Raw genomic sequence first — 15,831 nt, 5'->3', positions numbered from 1 at the left:
GAAAACGTGACTCACGTTCGACGAGCATGAAATAAGTTAAGGGTAAATGAGGAAAAAGGAGTGAATGTGGGCTCTCGGGTTTATATTATGTGGTAGATGTCGCGAAGTGCGTCTGATTTCGTGGGCCTCGTGGAAGAAGGTGGTGATGGGATTATGGTATTCCGGGCGGTTTGTTTTGTCCGAGGTATGTATTGGTGAAAGGCCAGAGGTATTTATGGCTGAGTGAATTTCCAAATACCGACGTTTCTCGAGTGGATAGTGAAGGAGGATTTTAGGGGCATGCTGCAGGGACGGAGGCCACGGACTGGCAATGGAAAATGGATTCAAAGATGTGCTGGGCATTCAACAGTTGTTGAAATGAAGGGATTTTAGGCGGTTGATCGTTTAGATTTGAACTGCGGTGCTAAATTCATTGCATTGATGGCGGATGTCGTCGTAATGTGCAATTCACATCCATCTGAAGAGGCTTCCAGGCCTGGGGGCGCATCTGCTGTCGACAAAGCACCCGGAGGTAGCATGGAACCTTTTTAAACCAGCGCCCCAGAAGCTTTAAGAACAACGCGCTCTACTAATTCTTGCAGGGTTCAATTTTTTATTCCCTTAGATGCAACTATGTTCCTTAAAACTCTATTCAATATTTTAATTTCTTCTCGTGATTGAAGGGCTCTGCATTCTACATCATCTTCACACCTTACGGATTTTTGAATAATGGATCTTAAATAATTTGACTTAATTATTGCCTTAGTGATTGTAGGGGGCAGATTAATACGTCAAACTGGACAGAAAATGAACAAATCTGTACTTAGTGTCACGAAAATCCAAGTGGTTCAGGCTTTTCAGCCAAAATAATATCTCCGATTTACGTTAGGCAAAACAGCGATGACAAAATGTATCACTTGACATAACGGGTGCAAATAGGTGAGGTATTATTTTTGAAATACGGGAAAGCAAATGAAACAAGTCTGGCCTGGAATGCAGGTTACGAGCCGAGGGCACAGTAACAGAGAGAAACGTCACGCAAAGCTACGGCATGCACAGAATAAACGTCCCCCGCGAAGTTACAAAAAGTCGATGGCAAAAGAAAAGGATGGTGTAAAATTGGTGTTGGTGTAAAATTTTTATTTTTATATTTTAGATTTTAAACGTATTAAATTAAATCATTACATGAGATGCATGCACAATTATGTCATTAATTTCAACTGCACCCCAGAAAATGTTTTCAGCTCGTCCTTGTACTAGAGCCAAATTTAGGAAAGAGGATTACGAGCTTCGAGTTCGGAGCATTTGGATCCAGGAGAGGCAGAATTTTCATGAGGGAAACTTCTTGTGTCCATTGAATCCAGGTTCAAGGCATCAGGCAAAGCCTATTACCTTTCGTGGGGAAACGCATTATTATATCTTCCCTATCCATGCAAAAAACAGAAATGGAATTGTTTAATTAAGAAAGCAGGGCATCCGACATATGTCGTTTTTATCTGTCAACTAGGTAATGCAAGAGAATTCTTATTGAAATACTCTGAATACGAGGTCTGTTCAAAATTAATCGCGTATTTTTAATTTTCGCGGGTTACGTATGTTTGATTTTCGATTTTTTGTGCTGTTGTGTTGGTACTTGTGTCTCTCACTTATGCCAAAAAGTTAAGCCTTTTGAATATTCAGTTAATTGTTGACAGCTTCTTTGCTTGCACGTGTTTTGGCTAGTCTTCGATTTTTGCTTGTTCCAAAAAATGGATCAAAGAATCTGTATCAAAAGTTTTGTGAAAAAAAAATTAAACGCGCGGACGCATTCAAAATGTTGACTATGGCATATAGAGAAGCTACTTGGACCGAAGCAACGTTTATCGGTGGGACAAAATGTTCTCAGAGGGCCGAGAAGATGTGAAGGACGAAGAGCGTGCCGCACGCCCGTGCACGACAACAACAAAGGAAAACATCGATGAAGAGAAGAAAATAGTATCGGCCAATAGTGGAATCACCATAAGAGAAGTTGCTGAGGACCTAAGTTTTTTGATTGGCTGGAGGCGTTCGCTTTTTACCAATGATTTGGGTATGATACGGGTCGCCGCGAAATTCGTACCAAAATTGCTCAATTTCGACCAAAAACAGCAACGCATTAACATTGCTAATGAGGTGTTGGACTCTGGCCGCGACGAACAAAATTTGCTCCCGAGGGTCATAGCTGGTGACGAATCATGGGTGTATTGTTATGACGTTGAAACTAAAGCTCAATCATCCTAATGGAAGCTGCAGTACGAGCCAAGGCCGAAAAAAGCGCGATAAGTTCGGTCGAGTGTGAAAGTTTTGCTCGCAGTTTTCTTCGATTGAAGGGGCGTGGTGCAATCATGAGTTCTTGTCACACGGTAGAACGGCAAATAAGGAATATTACCTGCAAGTTATGCGCAATTTGCGCAAAGGAACCCGCCACAAACGCCAGGAGTCGTAGAAGAACAAAAATTGGCTTTTGCACCATGAAAACGCCCCTGCTCACACATCGTCACTTGTGCGCCAATTTTTGGCCAAAAACAACACACTAATGATGTCGCAGCCACCGTAGACCTGGCCCTCAGTGAATTTTTCTAGTCTTAGAAACTGAAGAGGCCCATGAAAGGAGGACGCTACTCGACGCTACGATTGATGCGATAAAGATTGCATCTAAGGCAGAACCGCTGAACAAGATCACAAAATATAATTTTTTGAAATGCTTCGAGGTTTGGAATATATATATATATATATATATATATATATATATATATATATATAAACAATTTTTATTGCTCTGGGAGCAAAGTCCCTTGGAGCAGAATACAGGTTACATTAGGTTTTGAAACCTATGGAGTGAAACTGGTTCTAAACTAGTGAAACAAGACATAATTTAACATCAGTTGAACGAAACATATAGTACAATACATACATACAAATACAAAGAACAATAGTTAAATATTTAGCCTGATAGAACAGTAATAAGGTCATTTTGGTAGTGTGGTAGACAGATATTCAAACATTTTCCTGTTGAATTGGGATGTGTTCCTGGTTAATTTTACATTATTAGGCAAATAGTTCCATAGTTTACAGGATGAAATACTGAATGACTTTTCATATATAGCCGTGCGGTATTTGGGAAGATGGAATGTTTTTGTAATGCGGGTTGGTCTCTTTGTCGTAAGTAAATTGAATATAAAATTTTCATATAAATATGAAGGGGTTTTTGAATTCAGAACTTTAAATAATTGTGAGGCCTTTTGAAGCATTCTCCTCTGATCGAGTTTTAACCAATTCAACATTTTATAGTAAGGAGTTACACGTTCATTAAAACGCATATTAAAGATGAATCGTAGACAAGAATTTTGGAGCCTTTGTAATTTGGTACTTAGCTCCTTGTTCACATCAGCGTAGACAACTGAGCAATAGTCAAGATGTGGTAATACTAACGTTTGAACAAGCTTCTGGCGTAACGTTTTAGGGATTAGGTGTCTGAAATGCTTCATTGTGTAAAGAGTTTTGTGAACTTTATTAGAAATTGCATTTACTTGCTCGCGCCAGGTTAAGGTGCTGCTTAGATAAACTCCTAAGCTTTTCACTGTATTTGAGTAGTCAATTTGAATATTTAAAACACTTATTTTAGGGAGATCACTTGCGAGCAACATATGTACATTGGCGGTGCTTCCAAAGATTATCGACTTGGTCTTTTTGGGATTTAGATTTAGCCGATTTTCAGTCAGCCATTCACAGATGAGTTGAATATCCTTGTTGACCAAGTCAATGGCATGGTTAAATTCAGAGGGGTAGGACTCAAGATATATCTGTAGATCGTCGGCATAAAAGTGATGTTTACAGTGAGTTATTATGGTAGCTAGTTCTTTTATAAAAATAGTAAATAATAAAGGCCCGAGAATTGACCCCTGTGGAACTCCACATAGGACAGGTTGGAAAACAGATACATTCCCGTCTTCATCTTTATCAGCTTGCTGACGATTAGACAGATAGGAGCGAAACCAGCGAAGGACAGAGTAAGAGAACTTGAGTTTGCTCATACGTTCCAGTAGTATGTCGTGGTCTACTGAATCAAAAGCCTTGCTCAAATCGAATTGGACTAAAACTGTCACCTTTTTTGTGTCTATGGATCTGCGTATATCATCAGTTACCTTTATCAAAGCCGACTGAGTGCTATAGAGCTTACGAAAGCCCGACTGATACTCATCGAAGAAATTGTGCCGCGTAAGATACTCCACTGTAACCGTATGAACGATTCGCTCGAGAGGTTTGGAAATAGAGCAAAGAAGTGCAATAGGTCGGTAGTCAGACATTTCTTTCGGAGTTGTTATTTTCATTATTGGCCGAACTAGGGCAGATTTCCACAGGGTAGGGAATATAGAGTAATTGAGTGAACAGTTATAGATGTTTAGTATCATAGGCATTACTACTGGGAGAATAACGTTTAGCATTCTTGCACTGATTCCATCGACACCTGTTGAATTTGATTTTAAACTGTTCACTTGTGTTATCAGCATTTCGGGTGTATAGTGGGGGAAATAAAGCCTTCCATCGTGAAAGTCGGAGAATAATGCATGATATAATGAAGTGAGATTATTTTGGGATTGAGTAGAATGGTTACCATCCTCGACATAATTTTCATCCTTGAAAGCAGACGTGAGAAAGTAGCTATTTAAATCATCCAAGGGGAAGTTCATTTTGAATGGGGGACGTCTAGGCTTTCCAAGTCCGAGGCGCCTCAGCTCCTGCCAAGTGGACTTTATGTCCCATTTATCGGAAAAGCACGAAACATAGTATTTTTGTTTAGCGGTACGGATTCGGTGCTGCACTTGATTGCGAGCCACTTTGTATTGTTCGTAAAGGTTCGGGAGTTGAGTTCTTCTGAAATTACGGCGAAGACGATCCCTAACGGCCATGAGGTTCCTAATTTCGGAGGTTAACCATGGAGCTGGATGACGTTTTGGCTGAATAACTTTTTTTGGCGCAGGTGTATCAAAGAGTTGCATGAGTATACATACGTTGGTATAAGTTTATAATATCTATTTGGGGTTAAAGTGAAGGGGACAAAACACATATTCATGATTAAATAAATAATTTTTGATGAAACACAAAAGTCATAATACCTTTTGAACAGACATCGCATATCAACGTCGTTGATGATTGTGTACTCATTTTACGTTTAGCTGAAAAATTCGCACTTTTCTGCTAAAAGATTTTTTTTCTCCGCTTATCGGGTTTATAATCTCAATCGAAATACTGTGCCGTTGGGGTGAAGGTTAAAACACTATGCTCACTATTAGAATCAGTAAAACGTATTATGTAATACTATAATATATAAAAATTTAATGACAATTCAATATATCAAAAAAGACTCGAGTGAAAACTGCCTGCGACCAAGGAGGATTTGAATGCTAAGAATTTTGGTTTTCTTGAAAGAGGAAGGAAGAAGGTTTTGGAAGAAACAGAAGAAGTAAAAGTAATTGAAAAAGATGAACGTAGAGACGTTGGAAATCATCGCTTCAGATCAATATGGCACAACATGTAATTAACGATTGGCATCTTGTAGTGAATGGTGAGGTTTCACAACAATTTAAATCCACGTAAATGCTTATTTTGGCCTCACATCAATTTTAAGTATTTGCAATTTAATTTGGCTGTCAAAGTTAATACTTACATCAATAATTAATGCATCATGAAAACATAACAAATATCTTTAAAGGTCCTTTTTTAAGCCCGAGACTCAAATGTTTTCATTCAAGTTTCACAACTAATTTTCTTCAAAAGTGGATAAATCTTGTGCTGAGGGTAATATCGAATAGATGCACCAAATATCTTTTCTGAAAAGAGTTCAGTGCATTTCTAAAAATAAATGTCTTTCATATTACTGAGGGATGCTTCCATTTGCATCACAAAAATAAGAAATCTTTAGTTTAGTTTTGGTATTTTTCTGATTAAAAATGCCGAGATAGCTTCCTGGCAAAACCCAACAATTTTTGGAATGAAGCAGCTACATGAAATATTTGCAGAGTAAACATTAAAATCAGATAAGTATTCTAAGTCTTTTTCATACACCTGATGTAACGCTAAACCTTTCATACTGTTCTTAAACTTTATGTTGATCTTTTTCCTTGAATATTAACTGACAGTCAAACTTTTCCACATTCAGGTTTGTTTTCTTTGGAACATCCAACCAGAGTTTCCACATTTTTGTGAATTCCGAAGCAATTATGTATATTACCAGGTCTTTTTTACACCTCAAAGTCATCGGTGAATATTCCGTAAGGGATTGTGCCCAGAGGCAATTCGTTAACAATGACAAGGAATAAAAATATTCGTATTTTGCTCCCTAGTGGAACTTCTGATGCAACAATAAATTCGAATGATTTGCAATTTTGGCATTATCCATAATCCCCTCAATGAGCTAGGTGTCAGAATAAATAAAAATACGGAATTATAGTCATGCCATTAGAATGGAGTTTTCTTATATTTTCACGTCTGTGTGACCTGAAACCGAACTGCATTTCATTTCCTTGATTTTTAACTGAACACCACATGCTTATAAGACGCAGCCAGAGATCTTCGAGAATACTGACCGAGTGCCTAGAAAATTGTTTTGCCTTTCGCCTCGTGCTTTTGTAAATAAAATTAAGACCTCTTTGATGGTTCCCTTAGTTAGAAGTTTCACCTCAATTTTGCCTCTATACACATACCCTGATGCCATTCAATTATTTCGATTGCTTTCTATTTTGATGCTTTTTCTTAATTTTTCGGTCCGTTACCAGACACCATCTCAAGTTACCTTCATTGTGATAAAGTTAATAAGTCTTAATCTTTCCTTATTAATTATTGGAATGTTTTTGAAAATCGCCCTTTTTTATACCAAGTCTAAGGTAATAGCACCAAGTCTAATGTTTTATCCTTAATTACCTTACATAATTCGTTCTAAACGATAATAAAACATAGTGTTTTGGATTAATCTCTATTCTGTGACTAGTACTTTATTTCTCCTGATCGATGACACAAAGAAAGGACAATTGAAATAACCTAACATTATTATGGCACAATTCATAACGTCTATCCATGAAACAGTACTAAAATATACTTCAAATAAATATTTTCCGGCGTCAGGTGGAAAGGAAACAAGAAAAATCTGGATCAGTTTGTTTCGAGTGATTATGTAATTTATGCGTACATTTTCTTCACTGGTTTCAAAATATGGTACTCTAGGATCTTAATAATATTTTTTGCTGATCGCATCGCTTCCCATTACTGCTCAGCTCTTTCGGGTGATACAAGAATATTTTCTACAAATTATGCATTTCTCAAACGCACATGATTTTGATTAATATATTGCTTAATTTAGCCGAGTCTCGGTGTTTCATCATATGTTAGCAGCGTAATCCGAGTTCCTTGTGGATAGGTTAAACATACACAGTTTCCATCTCATTCCTTTGACATCCTGCCAGGTAAAGTATAGATATTTTCGTTTGAAATTTACTACAACTGTTATTTGTACATTTTTGGTCAGTGGCACACATATACTTGACCACTTCGAAATAACGGCATTCCATATCCCATCTCAATGTGTATGTCTAAATTAACCTCATTCTTTTTGATGGAAAATCGCTCGTCATCGTCACTTTAGTGGAAGTAGAAATGGAAATGGCAAACCTTAAAACAATGATTAGGGTATTGGAGCAATTCTGCAATTTTCTACGAAAAAAACTCTGCACGGGGTCTTCTTAATATTAATAAGAAGTTAATCGGTGTAACAAGACCACCTTTTCAAACAAGAGCCAACGGGATAACTAGCTATCAGGAATTTCAACTTCTACGTGCGGGCCGCCATGCATTTCCACGGTTCTCCTTACCTTTGCTCCATTTAATTCAAATGGCCCTGAATTGACAGATACCCTTTTCTTTAAATATAGGCTCTAACTTTAAATAGGATTACCAACTCGCGCTTGCTTATCCACCACCCGCACAATCCCTTACAGCGGGAGCTGCCGACCGATTGAGAAGCAGGTCTTCCCTTTGGCTTTTTTCCACGTTGGTTTGCCCGCCTATCTGTTGATCTGTCGAAATTTCATATACAATCATAGACCTTTCAAGTAGTGTGTGTTCTTAAAGAAGGTACCGGCTAGGATTCCACTGGCACCAAAACTGGCCTCATTAGCGGCTGTCGTTGGTATGAGAAGTAGTTCCAATTTTTTCGATTAATAAAATGTTTAAGGAGTGGATGCCTGGAACCATGAGTGCCTTGTACGCGAGTTATGTAAAATTTCTGTCAGGTATTAGTGTTAAAGACGGAGATGAACGTTTAATGGTGTTCAGGCTCATGAGGGCTCGAGCCAACCTGGTTCTTCAAAGCTGTCGCGGTTGACTGCCTTGCGGTTCTTCATAAGTAGTCAGGGAGGCGTTCAGGGTTGGCAAGGAGATACTAGAGGGGAAGCGAAGTTATCGTGCTAATCGCCCGTTTAAGGTCCGTCAGGGAAGATGGCTGGAGTAGCCTCAGGGCGGCATTCAATAGCCGCGGGCACTTGTATGGAAACCAAATTACGTGAATGTGGTATAAGAGAAGATTTTCAGAGCAAGAAGAATACAATAATTGATTTTAAAGAGATTGGATGTTATTTAAACTCACAGCAGTTGCTGCAGGTGTGTAGCAAGTGGGAGTGGGAGTGACGACTTCCGGAGAAGGAGCCTTCCATCCACGGTGGAATTAGGCCGTCGCACTCTGATCAAAATTCCCCAAATCCTGGTCAAAGTAACGAAAATGTATGCCCTAGATTCCACATTTTTTTGCTGGTATGGTAAGCATGAAGGATGCAGAGCCATGAGGCACCACAGGTAGGTTGAGTTGCCTTTCAATGAGATATAAAACGCCGAGGAGGTGGGCGGTAGTCATACACGGGGGAGTGCCACAGTACAACCCACCAGCCAAAATCGCAGGCAGTGCGCGCCAAAGCCATATTTTCGAAAACCAAAAAAAGGAGTCGACAGATGATTTAAAGTGCTATAAAATCATTTCTTTCGATCAAAAAGTAACATTGTAAATCTTAAACTTTAATATGTGCTTAATATTCCATGAAAAACCAGATTTAAAATAAAAAAGTTAAATAATCCGTAGAATTAGGAAAAATCCTAGCCCAAACGTGTTAAGTAATCAATTTACTGTATTTTAGCAAAATTTCAGCATCCGTAAGCGTATTTGTCATTATAAATCATATATGTGACGTGCATCGTGCGGAGAGTGTGGCCGCGGGACACAGAGGTGCTGCGCAGGAGTTGGTGCTGGAAGTGCGGCAAGAGCGCCACGACGTTTCACTTCCTAGAACTGCATTTTTTATTTTAATAGTAATTTATAAACAGTTATTAATTTTTTTACTGATTCTATTGCTAAATCAATTTAACTGTTAAGGTATATAGCAATCTGTTTCGACAAAATTAAAAAGAAAAATAGCAAATAAAGCGATAAAAAACTTTTCTTCCAAAAAAGGTTTTACATATTCTTTTTGAATCTTTTAAGAATATGCGCCATTAATTGAATTGTAGTCAGTTCATTGCCACTAACAATAATATATATTTTAAAGAACTGGTAAAAAAATTACCTCTCTATTTTTTGACGCTGGATTTTGCTCAGCAACCTTCAAAATATAAGCATGCAAACTTTCGTTCAAATCACACGAGAGCAAATTGTGATGACCAACTTTCAGGATATATCGACCACTGTGCGTCGTCGGCAAATAAGTCCGGAAGCTCCGGCGTGATGCGGGCCAGGTGATGTCTGGCTGAATTGAGATGTTTCATGCATGAAATTGGGATGAATTAAGATGCTCACAGGTACAGATAGGGTAGGCAACAAACAAAATAAAATCAAAAACGAAATTATAGAAATATTTTAATAAGAAAATTACAATAAGTTTACCAGAACCAGGATAAGAGCATTAAAGAGGCCACATATTGGCCCATTTGTTCGTTATATCTAACATATGCTTGTATACTTCCAGAATGCATGCTCGGCTTCTCTTGAGTCGAAATTCATCCTCAAACTCATCTTCCAAAAGTACGAGTACCAAGTTCCATCTGCTCAGCTCAGTTGACGGTAAGAAACCTTTCGGCTTACTTAAATGCCATAACCTTGTTTCTTCACGCATGAAAATATTCTGATGAAATTTTGTAGCCAAGGAACTCTTTGGAAAGAATCATCACTGAATACGTAGCAAATTCACTGTATTTTCTCTAAGGTGAAGAACGCGTGGGTGGCGCTGTGAAGGATAGAGAAATCAGAGATGAAAGAGAAACAAGAGAATCGGCGAAGATATGAATTATCGACTCGCTTGTACCGTAGGAATAAGAGGAGCCTTCCCATGTTTTTCTTCAACGTCCTTGATTATCGATTTCTTTAATCAAAACACATCGCCATTTGGTGAAAAATTAATATGCATACAAAAAATTACTAATTATCCTCTTTGCGTCTGCGATCTTATCTATTTTGATCCCTGAACAATGACATTTTATCTTTTTGTTCTAAAATCTATCAAAGTGATTTTATTTACTTAATTTGATGTATCATAGTAAGACGGGGCCTGATTTAACACCTGCGTCATATTTACGCAAAATTTGTATCCTGTGCCTACGTCCAACTAGTGGCTCCCATCTTAATTCTTCCAAAAGTTTTGGAAGGTTTCTTCGTTGTTCTGAACAAATTTTCACTAACACAGCTGCTCTGCGTTGCCATAGATCTATTTCTCAAACTGAGCCTACCTCGTGAGTATCCCTTATACTCTCGGCAGAAGTTAACTAATTTAAGATAACCAAGCTCTTTTACCATCTCATAACATTTCTCAAGTAATCATTTTATTAATCCTAACATTTTATATGCTACCAGGAACTTTTGCGAATGTTTTCCTAAAGACAGACCCTTAATTAACGTTTAATCCAAATATATTACCGATTCTATGCTTATTATTCCGTTTTATTTCATGCTGTTTATTGTATTATTGGGTGCAATGCTGTTTATCCAAAAGTTCATATAAACCCAAGAAAGACATATTATAAACCCTATTGTAGGCCAGGTCACGTATATAAAATCAGGGAGATACGTAGATTGTAGAACGGATAGCTTTAAAATTCCGTATTTTCATCGTAGAATTAGAGATCAACATATATATGATCGTATGTGCGAAGAGAATAATTAGTATTGGTAGTATACGCATATTATCGTTATTATGCGTGCACTTTATGCATACCATTTTTAAATCATTGTTCCCGTATTATTTGCATATTGTAATGTTACTGAATATTTTTACATATATATAGCTCCTTAGGTTTTGTCTAACTTATGTCGGTTTCATTTTCCATCATCTGTGTAGATGTAGATGCAATGAATGAGCATGAATGGCTGGTGTATTACACCGATGTAGATTACAAGTAAATATTTAACTGCTTGCATTATTTGTTTTTCATGTGTATAAATGCTATTCGCCCCAAGGATAACAACATAGAAGAATTTATGCTTATATTAATAACGATTTTTAAACGAATTTTTGGAAATTTTTGCCAAAGATTTTTTATAAGCAATTTAGACCCTGATTCAACCCGTTGACGTTCCACAAAATATGCATCCAATGAGTTTTTTTGGAATTATTCTCCCTTTATATTTTCTGACGGACTTTGATATAAACCCCTTAGGAACGAACAAGAGAAGAAAAAAGTTGTTTGGCAATAGTACTATTGCGAGGTAACCTTAGAAATAAAATTAGCGTATTTAATAATTTTCCTTGAATATTTCGAAAGTTAGACGGTGGTAGGTAGCGTTTGAGTGTAGGAGACGATCGGAGAAGGCAGGGATATGATGGAATGACGGTATTGATGCGGCAATGAAGAGTTTTGGTTCATTCAACCGCGTCAAAGGCTAGCAAAAATTTGCAGAAGAGGGGGTAAATTAAATTTTTTAATTTCCATGTGTTGTAGATAAGGTTGAATTGAGGAATCAGTGTGGAATAAGAAATCGTTGAGCGCAAGATAAGGCAGTATACTGGTGAGACTGGTGCAAGTTGGCGAGTGTAAGACAGAAGGTGGGAGGGCTTCGTTGATTTTAGAATGTTGCTCAAGTTCGGGGACCATCTCAAGGACCCAAATGGGTTCTTTCAGCTGAAGGCCTAACGTCCATTGATCATTTTTTTGAAGGCGTAGAATTCCTGCATTGTTTTTCTAATTTCATGGGTTCCTGGAAAAGGTTGCATTAAAGTTGAAATGTTTAGAATTATAAGAGTTGGGACGGGGAGTGGGCCGAATGAGGTGGGAGAGAGGATTTCATTATTTTTAATTTTTTTCTTAGAATCCGCGTTTGAATATGGTTGGGTGTAATTATGCCTTCCTTTACAAATGGATAGGGCGTTTCTGCAATTGCGATTGCCGCCGCAAGTATTACGTCTAACCATGCAACATACTTTCCAGTGCACCTATCTGCACGTTCCGAGGGCTCGAATGAAACTTTCACGAAGGAGTGAACGACGACATAGAAGTCACTCACTGAAGACACACGCCTAATGTAAGTTACTGACTTATGTCGAATTAGTATCTATTGCTTGAAATAGAAACAAGAGGACATTTTTGTACATTAAACGTGTACATAACGAAAAGAAAACAGGTTTATGGCAAAGAGTGGGTGGTATTTTTAAACACCGAAGAGTATGGAAAGGCAGCTTTGAGTAAAGACCGCTATCATCACGCTCTTGGTTAATTTTAAAACCAAATTGATCATCTAATCAGCATGATATGCTTAAATAGGATTTTTATCCGCCAGAATTAGGATAATACATAAATATATAGAAATCTTTCTGAAGAAAAAATAAAATTTAATACTTGAAAAAGCCGTCTACCTTATTTAAAAATATATGCAATAAATACTGTGCGTAATGAAGGATCTCAGGTTTTCCCGGCGCATGGTATTCAAGAAGTTCTCTCGGGTTTCCCACCGGGTCAGGTTGCAGTACACCGACGTTTCGAAGGCTGACTCTGCCATCGTCTTCAGGGTGAAGACGATGGGTCACTTCACCCTGAAGACGATGGCAGAGTCAGCCTTCGAAACGTCGGTGTACTGCAACCTGACCCGGTGGGAAACCCGAGAGAACTTCTTGAATACTGTGCGTAAATAATAACTAAAATATCGATGCAAATCAAGACCGATTGCCCAGGTATATCATGACTTCATTTATATACTCGTATTCACCGGTGAGAAAGTGATTTTTGACAATTTTTAAAGGTAAAGAAACATAAAGACTAAAAGAAATAGAAATTCGCATGGGATTTGACGTACCAATTCCTTTTGAATTATATGTACCACCATTTAAACTGGAGCTACACCTTTTTGGAATGTTCCCTTCCCAAACAACAGTTCAAATTGATTTTGAATCAAAAATCTATTTCATAAAAAATCATGCACTTGATCACCTTTTCTAGAAGTTTAGAAAATATAAAAAAACCATGACATCAGTCGATAAAACTAAAAAAAAATTCAATGGTAAAAATTCAAAATAATGAACGCTAAATAGTTAATGCCCTCCTAATGGACTACAAACTTGACGTGATAGAAGGGCTTGTGCGTTCTGATTTTTTCTAGGGCGAGAAATATTCATTTTACGGCTGCGCGAGGTGATATGGAAGATTCGTCAGGATTACTGGAGTGATAGCTATAGAATAAAACGACAGACACTATACTCTCAGTATAAATAAAAGCTGTCCTAAAGAAATCGTTAATTGTGCTGGCCTATATGCCAGCAAGCAATCTTGGGAGGAGGAAGTCGATGCAGATTCAGTCGGGTACAGGACAAACTGACACGAAGCATTTGATACTGATGGGAGCTCTAAATTTGCCCTTATCCTGTGGAGCTACAGAACTTATAGTAGGGTGTAATACCCTTTTCCCAGGTTGGGAATTTTTCTAATTTCTAACTTTCCTGATTTTCTAATTTCTTTTCTAGTAGGGTATAAGCGCTTTTCCCAAGATGCATTTTCTGTACCGTATAATTCAAAATGTTTTACATTGAAATAAAATACTTGCTGAACTACTTCGAGACTGGGCAAATTAGGTCTACATGTTACCATCATTTTTTTGAGTTTTTATAGTGATATCTCAGGAATTTATATAATCAAACCATTTTCTCGCAAATATTCATTCTGTAACGAGAAAAGCTACCCGCAACATGCTGAATCAATGAAAAATGTCAAATTGCTTTTACAGCAAATAAAAAATGTAGCTCACAGAGATTGAATTACAGGTTTCAAAATGAATTTGTAATTTCCGTCCGGTGTCCTGCAGTGCTTTGAGAAAATAACAATTAGTAAGATACACGCATGCTAGGATACTACATAGTTTCGAATGTGTTAGCCTGAATATGTCAGGTGATGTCTCAATAAAATCCAATATAAAAACTGCTTTTTTGTGCGGTCAAGTTTGACGCCGTTACTCCTTTAAGTTATAAGTTCAGCCTAATTCTACAACCTAGCTGAACGATTAACTCTCTTTATTAGGTAGGCAATAGTGATAATGTTTATCTTAAAATTTTTGCTTTGAATAATAGTTGTCACTCAATTTTGATTCCTCTGGAAATGAAAAATTAACAATTGAATGCATGATAAATATTCATTCACCACAAAATGTGGTCATTTTGTAAAGTACCATAAAGTAGTGTTACTCTAAGGTAATTTTAAGCACAACAAGCAATAAATTCTAAAACTAAAAAAAACAATGACTAGTATAAAGTAGTAAAAAGAATTTTTTGTGGTAAATTTAATTTGACTTGAGTATTTATGAAGTGAAAATTGCAATGGCAATCTCGATAGCAATGACATTTGTCGACCATTATTTCCCATTTCCCAAGATAAATCCAGGCCTATTATTAAATACTAAACATTGAAGATGTATGCCAAAAGATTTCCAGGGTTACCCTATCATGGAAATATTTCGAACACTTCAATTATTTTTTTGTTATTCACATATTGTACAGACATATGCATACACCTACATGCACGCAGACGCATATTGCATACGCATATGAAGAACAGGAGAATATGAAGGATTGAAAACTAAGTGACACGCAAAAAAATTGTTCAAAATAGAATTGCTGAACAGAAAAACTTGCCACATTTAGAATAGGGTGAAAATTTTGGTGTTCAAAGGAAGTGCGCGATATCTCAGGATGTTGAGGCTCGAATGGAATTTGCTGAATTTTTGATGGAGAGATGGAAATGGGAGGCGTTCGGGAAGACGGTAGTATCCTCGTAAATAACCTACGGGAGGTTTTGCCGGAATACCCACTGACAGGCCGTCTACACGTTGGATAATCCTTAAAAGCGTCAAAAAGTGCTTTTTCACTTCCTTGGATGTCTGGAGGAGTGGGAGGAGCGGGAGGGAGAAGAGAGGAGTGGGGAATTGGGGATGAAGGGGCGACGCAACGGGAGATAGGGAATGGGCAAAAGAAGGGGCCAGGGGAGAGCTGGGCGTCCCAGGGCCGTCTTTGAATACAGAACACCAGGGAGGTTATGCGCGAGGATTACGGTGAAGGCAAGTTCATCGGCAACGAGGCCTAGCACGTAATTTGCCGCTGATCCCAGGGATGTGATACCAAAATGGGCGAGGGGCGAGGAGTGACTATTTCCTGCTTTCCCGCTTCTTTTTATCTCTGGGAACGGCGGACACCCCTTAACCCCCGCCAGACCTGCTCAAGTTTTGGCGGTGATCAGAATGAGAATGATATTTCGGATGGGAGACTCAATCCTAGCGTTTACTCCTCCCTTTTCCACGCCGCATATACATATTATTTTTACCCTGGG

Source organism: Hetaerina americana, unplaced genomic scaffold, assembly GCF_022747635.1.
Source record: "Hetaerina americana unplaced genomic scaffold, ioHetAmer1.1.p SCAF_16, whole genome shotgun sequence".
NCBI classification, from domain to species: domain Eukaryota; kingdom Metazoa; phylum Arthropoda; class Insecta; order Odonata; family Calopterygidae; genus Hetaerina; species Hetaerina americana.
The sequence above is the reverse complement of the archived record's forward strand: the minus strand, read 5'-3'. Positions refer to the sequence as shown.